A 9,960-nucleotide genomic window follows, 5' to 3' on the forward strand; every position below is an offset into this window, starting at 1 on the left:
CAGGCTGTTCGACACTGGAGTAAGCATCTAATAAAACTCATGAACTAAATCAACAGGGATTGTCTGTCTATGACCACGTTACAGAAACCTATGTGTTGGTGGAGATACAGGGATGATATTTTTGACATTTGGACTCAAGGTTTACCTAAATTATTGGAATTTACTGATTATGTTAACGGTTTGTATCCTACTATCAAATTTGAATTGGTTTACTCTGACAGTCATTTGAATGTCCTTGATATCATGTTGCATTTTCATGACGTGTTTATTAGCACTGATGTCTACGCTAAACCCACTGATAGCCACCTCTACCTACCTTTTCTGAGTTCACACCAAATACATTGCAAGAGAGCAGTCCCCTTTAGGCAGCTTTAACAATCAAATGCAATTGTTCTACTGGTGACTTTTTACAAAATAGATGTAAGGAATACAAAGGGTATTTGAAATTGCAAAATTATTCAGCAGAGCTTGTTGATAAACAGTTCGACAAAGCTCTTAGTATACCAAGAGCCGAACTGTTGAGGGAAAAAGTCAAGCCAGCTTAGAAAGTTTTTCCATTGGTGTTCGACTACAATCCAATTTTGCCAGATATCCAAAAAGTTATTAAAAAGCACTTTTATCTATTACAGTCCTCACCAGAAGTCAAAGAAATTTTTCCATCCAAGTTGATATTTCCCACTTATCGTGGAACCAAAAATCTTAAGGAGAATTTGTTGCCATCAAAATTTCGAATAACCTCCAGTAGACATCAAAGAGAAGAAAACAGAGGTTGTTCAAAATGTGACAAGAAGTGCGGTTTATGAAAAAACTATTTAATTCTAGCTTCGAAATTTCAAAGTTCGGCAACCGGTTGTCTTACTTACTGGGAGTTCATTGTTAGGTATACCAAATTCTACGCTGCTTATTTATATATATATATATATATATATATATATATATATATATATATATATGTTTTTTAATCGAGGCAGTTTATTTTCATAAGGAATTCTCATATTCTGTATGTCACGTTTCTGTACAAAGAACATTTTATGACCTTTTGTTTTCTTCAATTGTAGCCTCGTTTTGTTTTGATTGCATGGTTATGAGATATCCTTTTCTGGCTAGCCGTACAAAGAGTTATTTCAGTTTAGTTTCCTTTATGTCATGGAAGTATATTAGGCCCTTTTCACACTAACATTTTAGCTTTAAGGAGTTGTCCCTGGAGCAAAGAGGAGTTTTATTGGACTCTTTCAGAGTTTTTTTACAACATTGGAGTTTTCTTGTCCCTGGAGCCAAGATCAGATGTAAGTCACAATCGTTAGCTGTGTTTTCTGTTGTCAGATTTGTAGTTTAGCTCGTTTCCTTAGCTTAGACAGGTCATGTGTTCCTTTTTAGTTTTCACTGCAAGTGTTGTAACAAGTCGGCTAGCCTGATTACGTGATTCAGTCCAATAAACGTGTGTAAGTGTCTGCTGTCTGTCCCGTACTTCACTGTGGTTGACCTGGCGGACCCAATTATGCTGCACCCTGTGTCTGCCGTGCTGGGCACGCAACACTGCATAAACTGACCTTATTATTCAGATCTTGTAAGTTTTTAATTTTTTTTTCTTTTTATCTATTTTAATTGTTAATTTATCTGCAGTTTGTATATTAAGATCTGTATAATGAAAGTTGAGTAAAGTAAAGTAAAGTTAAAATATTTGAAGCTTTTAATTCTCAAGCTGTTCTCTTTTATGGTAATACATGGTCATATCATACAGACACCATGAAATTGAATTCTGCAAAATTGATGTAACCTTGTATTAGGCCAGCATTCTAAAGTGAAAATAATTAATTAAATCTATTCGTATTATTTTCAAGAAAAAAATGCAGCATGTTGTGTATTAGTATCTATCTGTAGCTCTTATAATAGGAAATTAATGAATTTTTAAACTGTTTAAACCATGAAAGCAGTTTCAGATCTTCAATGCTCATCACCACTTGCACCTTCCAGAGGTTCTAAAAGACCTTGGCCACTTGTGGTCAAACTCATGCTTTCCATTTGAGGACTACAGTGGGGATTTATTCAGAGAGTTATTCCATGGAACAAAGAATGTGGATGGCCAGGTTTATTCCTGTATCATGTACACGTAATGAACTTTTTATCCTGTTATGTACTAATCAGATTATTATTATCATGGTCAACAAAGATCAGATGATGCTGAAATGTTAACATGTCCTGAAATATGTAAAACTGTCAAAACGATATTTTGATGACATAAATTTCTTGCTTTTGGCATAGCTATTGATATATTACTCAAATGATGTTTGATACAATTTTGCAATGTTTCAGATTGTCACAGCAGTGTCAATAATCCAGAAGTTGCCTGAGATAGCCAGATCTACAACCCCAAGCATTTTATGAACAACTTACTAATAAGTGCTACAATGCATGGTAATGACCTTTGGTTAGTCATTACTGTTTTATGTGTGTAGCAAATCTCTTTACTGTTATTACATGATGATCGAATGTAATGGTTATAGTGTGCTGTGTGTGGTGGCATGATCTGCGAGGGTTTAAACCCACTGAGCTGAATCACTTGATATGTAGCTTTAGTTAGGCAGTTCTTTCTGTAACTCTTGATTCACGTGAATTTTACTTTTGAAGATTCATGGATTATGCTATTTCCCCTTGTGATTTTAGATCAACAAAAGAGAGCACCGCAGAAACCACACATGTTGTTGGATCCTTAAACCAAGTTTGGACCAATTCAGCACCCCTTACTTAGGACCAGCTAGAAACACTGCCACCAAATCATGAGAAAATGTGGGTGTTTCAGCAATGTTTCACAGCAAGAGACAATGCTGGATGATTACACTGTGGAATTTCAACATCTGGATGACATGCACTATGGTTCCATACACACTTATGCGAAAGTGGAAGAAAAATGTTGGAATGCACCATGTAATGAAAAAAAAAGTTCATATCATTTGCCCTGTCATTACTTTGCCATTATGGAAATTTTGGAGATGGCTAAGGAGCAGCTACCCAGGTACAGAGAAATTACTACATCACTTGAATAACACATCCAAAAGGTAAAGAATGTGGTTCAGTACAGAATGTGTGGATTTTGTGGACAATATCACTTGCAAACCTTTTGTATTGTATGGACACACTGGAGGAAAGAGTTCCTATTTAACCTGCATTGGTGCCAAAAGAGAAAAATAATTTAGAGAAATGTGTGTATGTCTGACATCATCATGCTTTAATGCAAAAAATCTTCCCCAGATGCTTGGCAACTACCAAACAGATTAGCTGCCTACCTTATTTCTTATTGGCACAAATGCAAGGTTCAGGTGGCTCTCAAGTATAGCTGCGTGGATAATATGTGCAAAAGGATCAGTTCAGTGTGGTATTTGTAGAGATTACAGCTGAAGGTAGTACTTTTGATAATTATCAACTCAAACTAATTGAGATCCGGGGTAATTCTGGACTGAGGAGCCTTATGAGCATTGAACTAAACTGTTAAAGATTGTTTCCTTTATTGAACTACAATGTAAGTTAAAGGACTAACTAGTGAAATATGATAATTTCTGGGAAAACATGTTAAGGAAACCCGACGAAGGCCCATTTTGAATAAAAGGAGTAAGTTTTTAACAAAAACTGTGGTACTGCACCACTGATACAGTGTAACAGGTTGGTGGCCTCCCATCATTCTGACGAAGTACTAACAATTGAAATGACAACTTTTAACTCTTTATGGTGGCCAGAGCTGCACAAGAAATCCATAGCTTAAAACCAGCATTTCAAGATGGATTAGCAAAGTGTGCTGTATCTTGTGATGGCACCTGGCAAAGAAGAGGTTTTTCCTTTTCAAATGGTTGTGTCACTGCCATCAGCATGGACACTGGAAAAGTTTTGGATGTTGAACCCCTAAGCAAAGTCTGCAAGAAGTGCAGGGAACATGCATATCTTCTCTTGCTCAGAAGAGAAACACAAGCTTTTGTTCTCAGGATGTTATGGAGATGGTAATAGTAAGAGTTATCATTTGATAAAAGAACAGTATGTCATTCATAATGTACAAGTGCAGAAGAAGGAATATGTTGGACATGCACAAAAGAGACTTGGCACTGCTTTACGTATATTCAAGGAGGAGAAGAAAGGAATGAGTGGGGAAGGAAGACTGACAGACAACACAATTGATAAGTTACAAAATTATTGTGGTATTGCCAACAGTGGCAATTCTGATAGTCTTCCAGTTATGAAATCAGCTATTCATGCAAGTTTGTTTCATTGTGCATCTCTAGCTGACAGAAAGTTGCATTTGCAGCATTTCCCAGAGAGTGCTAATAGCTGGTGTGGGTACAAGGGATCAAGCCAATCACACCAACTACCACAAGTCCACCAGCTACATAGGTGATACCTATGTAGCTGGTGGACTTTGATGGGTCAAATGGAAATTAGCACAAAATATTGTTTTCTGTGACAATTCCTACTGTGTTACAGATTCAAAACTTTAATCACATTCTTTTCATTTTTGTAATTTTGCTTTTATACTTTATATTCTTTGTTAGAATATTGCATTGTATCCTAGCATACCTTTATGCTGGTTATTTTTTATGTAGTTTAATTCAATCTCAGTATGTAATCGACTTAAATATGTTAATTGGTCACATGTACCTATTGCCCTCTAGCCACACAGCTTTTTGCTGATGAAAACATCACTAAATGGTATAGTTTGAGCATACAACCAAACTATGAATGGTTCTAGAGCATTTTCAATAAGAGCACCCAGACTCTGAAATGAACTTCCCCATGAATTAGTAAACCAATTATTCTAAGATGTTATGAAAAATGTTCAAGATTAATTACATACCAGCTTTAGTTGTTGTGGACATGGTAAACATGAATAAGAAACATTCCTCAGAATTTTTGAACCATCTTTAAGATTTTATGTAAAGGATTGTCACAAGATTCCCAAATACCAAGGATTTTGTAGATGATGAAAAGAATCAGATGATGGAAAGAATTCCAGAGCTTGTTCCAACAGAAGTTGAGAATCGTCCAAGCGTCAAATACGCCTTGGACTCTTCAATGAGAAAAGAAAGGAGAAGGGTCCACTTCAGTGTTGAGGAAGAAATCAGAAGAAGTACACCAGAGGAGTGCATTCAATCCAAAATGTGCTGTCAAGGGCTACTGGAAGCGCTCACAGAAATATTTTGTTTTCATTCATCTTAGCAAGGTGAATTGCTTTCACTCTTGAAAGACTTTTATGGTTCATCATTTTCTGCTATATTGCAAAACAACCCCAACATTTCAAGGGTGCATGCTTTTTTCTTGATTAAATTTTACTACCTTGTCACAGACTAACTGAGAGGCCAAAACCCAAGGAGGCATCATTGAAGTCCTTGCACATATATATAAGAAAAATAAAATTTGAGAAATATATTAAATATTACTGGAAAAATCTCAATTTGAAAAAAGAGGAGTGCAAGTACTGTCAGGTAACCGCAAGTGACCACTAGGTCTCCTATGAGGTTGAGAAACTTACAGATGGAAAGATCAAATGAGGATGTGGTCAAGAGCTAGAGGTATTATAAGTGCCGAATTTACTGATCAAAGGTGAGTAATTTGCATTATCATTATTTTGTATCTTAGTGTACAAAGAGAAGATAATTAAAACTGATTTGTCAGACACAAATCATAAACAATGTAGACGGACTCTACCCAAGATTTTTTGATTTGTCAGACACGAAGCACCACATTAGCAGGATTGATACACTTGATCCATAGACCACAAAGCAGAAAATATTGTAAAAATCTGCTGTCAAAACCTGCTGAAGAAAACAAAGAAACAGAACTATCGTTTATTTAGATTTGGTGAGTTTATTTAGGTCTGAAAAGATACTGCGCTTGTTAATGCACCATGGGCATCATCATTATCATCATCCGAAGCGTTTGGTTTCAAATCTTTAAAGAAAGAGAAGAGCACCTGCTTTATTTGTTATGTAATCTTAATAACTGAGGCTAAGTCTAATTGTGTTATTAACAGAAACAAAACAAGAAGACTTTTAAACTGAACTGAAACCTTTCTGGTAAGTTGATCTGCTGTATGAAAAGCACATGAGAAGTTTTCTAAAGTACCAAGTGTAGTGTGTAGCAGATCAAAACTAGACTTGTGAGTTGGTTCAGTTATTCCTTAAATTTTGCCAGATATTAATTTACCAAGTATTATTCAAAAGTCAATATAATCAGACCCGTTACTCAAGAATTGAAAATATCCTTTGAATTGATTTGAATCCATCAAGTACAGCACAATCAAGGTCATTAGCTACAACCATTTGCCAAGGCCACTTCACATATTCAGTTTTCATTAATCCTCATACTTATCAGTGTGAAGTTGATGCTTTTCTGGAAGTGTTGATGCATTTGTTCTTACCATAGTTGTCGAATTTGTCTGCTAGAAATGAGTTCACAGACCTGCTTTTTAGTGTTTGCTCAGATTATGTTGGGATAGGAGAACACACTGCATTACTCAGCGATGTTCCTGATCCCCGTGGTCTTACATAATAGAGCGTTGTAGTTCATTTGAATGCAGAGATTGCAATGCCTGTTTTAGTATTTGAAGAGAAAACATTTGGTGGTCCAAAGGAAGAGGAAGAGAGACTTTTTACAACACTAAGAACTTTTGATTCTCTCTGTAACACTTGTCAGAATCATGTTACTTTGAATGGCAGAATTCTTTTATTTTCTTCTTTCCTCCTCATTTAACCATCTTAAACAATGCATTATTGAAGTAAAGAGAGCAATTGGTAGATTAAGACAAAACAATGTGTATAACGCATTCTAAAGAAGGAACCTCCTCAGTGAAGGAGCTTTCTCAAGCTGAGACTATAATTCAGAGGTCAATTCAATATTACCACTTCAAACAAGAGATCAAGATCCTTAGTATGCTTGAAGGTAATGACAGCCAATTCCAAGATTGCCGGAGTGCACAGAAAAGAAACAGCATTGTCAAACTCAACTGCAACCTTCACAAGCTGGACATTTTGTCCTCAACTGACTCAGATTTTGGTGGTATCACACCCCTATTATAGAGGAAAACCAAACGGTCAGTCATGGAGTATCACCCTTTGTACTTTTCTTAAGAACTAAACGAAAACTAAAACAATATACAACTTTTATTTGTGGTATTTTTATTACTCTAAGGAGAGAGGGAGGGGGAAGGGTTATTTAGAAAAATCAAACTTTCATACGGAAAGTTATCCTAGCAGGGTCTTAATAGAGCTTTTGTGGTAATTTTCAATGCATTAACCAAAGTAATGGTTTATTGCATATTTGTTCGCAGGACGAGTCCAATGTCAGGCTGGCGATGAATTGACCATTAGGCCAGAGCAATCTGCGTTAAAGTCGAAACTAACTGAATCCCATATCTCTGCTTTGTGGAGGAAAGCATCAACTTTGAAATCAACAGCCTCTGCAATGTCTTCAATGAATTCTTAGCATGCTGTTCTACTCGTGTTACTAGACTTGAGCGTTGCCTTTGACACTGTTGATCATAGTGTTTTGTTGCATAGACTTCAAACTTCATTTGGAATTTCTGGAGCACTATTAGATTGGTTTAAGTCATACTTGTCAGCAAGATGTTGACGTGTTTCTATTCCCACCACCCTCTCTGACAGCCTTCCTCTTGACTGAGGCGTTCCACAAGGGTCCTGTCTTGGTCCCTTGTTATATATCATCTACACTTCAAAGCTATTTAACATCATTGAATGTCACCTTCCAAACTCTCACTGTTGTGGGGATGATTTACAAATATATTTGTCCTTTGAGCCTGATGACTTGTCAACTCAACAAGATGCTATAACTGTCATGCAAACTTGCATGGATGACATTTGCTCATGGATGGAACACGACAAACTCCTTCTCTATGATGAAAAGACCAAATTTCTTGTCATTGGCAACTGGCAACATACAAAATGAAATTGTACGTTGTTAGGAACCTTGGCTTGTACATTGATGACAAGCTGTCAATGAACTCCCACATCAATAAAGTCTGTAATGCATCATTTTACTATCTTTACAACATTAGCGTGACTCCTCAGAGAGTTTGATTCACGCATTTGCCTCCAGCCGGTTAGATTACTGTAACAGTTTACACTATGGTTTGCCACCGGTACAAATAAATAAGACACAAAGAGTTAAAAATGCAGCTGCAAGACTTATTCCAGGGCAACCTAGGTTTTGCCATACAACACCAGTCTTGTCTCAGCTTCACTGGCTTCCCATCAAGTATCGCTCTGAGTTTAAGATTTTACTTATGACTTTTAAAGCTATTCAAGGCATGGTGCCAGATTATATTTGTAAATTAATCAGCAGAAAGAAATCAACAGGATATTCCCTCAAAGCCAGCAAAAAAGTTATGCTTGAGGTTCCAAGAGGCAAGAAGCTCCCAACACTTGGTGGTAGAGCATTCTGTTATGCAGCCCCAAAGCTCTGGAACAATCTACCCGGTGAAATATCCAGTCTTGACTCTCTGTCAAATTTTAAATGCCTTGTGAAAACATATCTTCTTAAACAAGCTTTAACTTGTAGTAGAGTTTTTATTTCGTTTATTTTATTATTTATCATTTACAATTGTTTTATTTCATTTTAAATCTTTCTATCTGCTTGTAAATTTTATTCATTTTTAGTCTTTTAAACTTATTGTAAAGCATATTTGTCATGTGCCATGGAAAGTTGTGCTATATAAGTTTTAATGAATTGTAAATTGTAAATACTGCTTGTAGTCCTGAAGAGGTGCACCAAAATTGAAGAAGCTGGCAAAAACAGCTATTATTCCTTTGTTGCTGTCTGTTTAAAGCACTAACCCCAACGTTGTTGCCACTACTGCCCTAACCCGTAACGATTGGAGTCAACTGTATCTTCCTACATTACATCACAAATTGCCACTCACAACTTCAGCAACTCTCTACAACAGGTGCACAAGTGTAGCAAAGTGTGACAAAACGTGACGTAATTTTAGATAACATTTGACTATGTAATTATAACCAGAAATATGATCTTTGTGTGATCCATTGCTGTTAAAGTAAGCACGAAAAGATTCTATTGCATGTCAAATGGGATGCAACACCAACACCAAAGAACCATTTGGACAAACAGCGATGTAGAAGGATGGCACAACAGGCTCAACAGATGAGTGTAGGTAGATTAACTATTTGCTTGTCATTATGCTACGGTGTCACCTTTCATCCATGTGTCTGCATTGCTAGATTAGCTGCTGTTAAATCCTTACTTGCTGTTTTAGGTTTCACTTGGTTATCGCCTCAGTGTGCATTAATGGTTTCTCAGTTTTGTTGCACATTTTCTCCTTTCGAGTTCGTGTTTTATTTCTATATTTTTATATATATTCTCCTCCTTTTCACCTCAGGGAAAAAGTCAGCTTCCCCTCTACATGCTGATCTAGCTTCTTCACAAAGAGAGCCGCCTCACAACCCTCCAAATCCAAATGGTTTTGGAGCATAAACTCTGCAGACTCCAGCAATTAACGTACCAGCAGTGGCAAGCAAAAATCTTTAGCCTGTGGGATCAGTATGAGAAGGGTGATCAAATGACGATTGAATGGCAAAGTAGTTTCTATGAGCCTGCTCCGAACTCTGCAGACCACGTGATAATTAACAACCAAATTGTCAAACGACCTTGTAGCCTTTGGGTCCGATGAAATACAAAAACCGCTCCTTTAGGAGCCACCAAATCTTTAAAAGTCATAATCAACCAAAGTCCTATTTTCACTGTTTGATCATTTTGAAACATTTCTGCTAGCATAGTTGTTTCTGGTTAATTTATTTCTTATTTCCGGTTGCCCCAACACCTATGCCCTTATAAACTTTCAAAATGGCTATCGGTCAATTAACATTCAAAACTTGTCCTGTTATAACTTGTTTGTAATTTTCAACAGAAAGCAACTCATTTAAACACGAGTTTAAATTGGGACTGGCT

At 36.6% G+C, this 9,960-nt stretch overlaps 1 pseudogene; it reads left to right on the plus strand.

The window, feature by feature from the left end:
- The first annotated feature begins 69 nt into the window (after positions 1-69).
- On the plus strand, positions 70-3,044 carry LOC131795790 (uncharacterized; annotated as a pseudogene).
- Positions 3,045-9,960: the final 6,916 nt, after the last annotated feature.

Source organism: Pocillopora verrucosa, chromosome 6, assembly GCF_036669915.1.
Source record: "Pocillopora verrucosa isolate sample1 chromosome 6, ASM3666991v2, whole genome shotgun sequence".
NCBI lineage: Eukaryota > Metazoa > Cnidaria > Anthozoa > Scleractinia > Pocilloporidae > Pocillopora > Pocillopora verrucosa.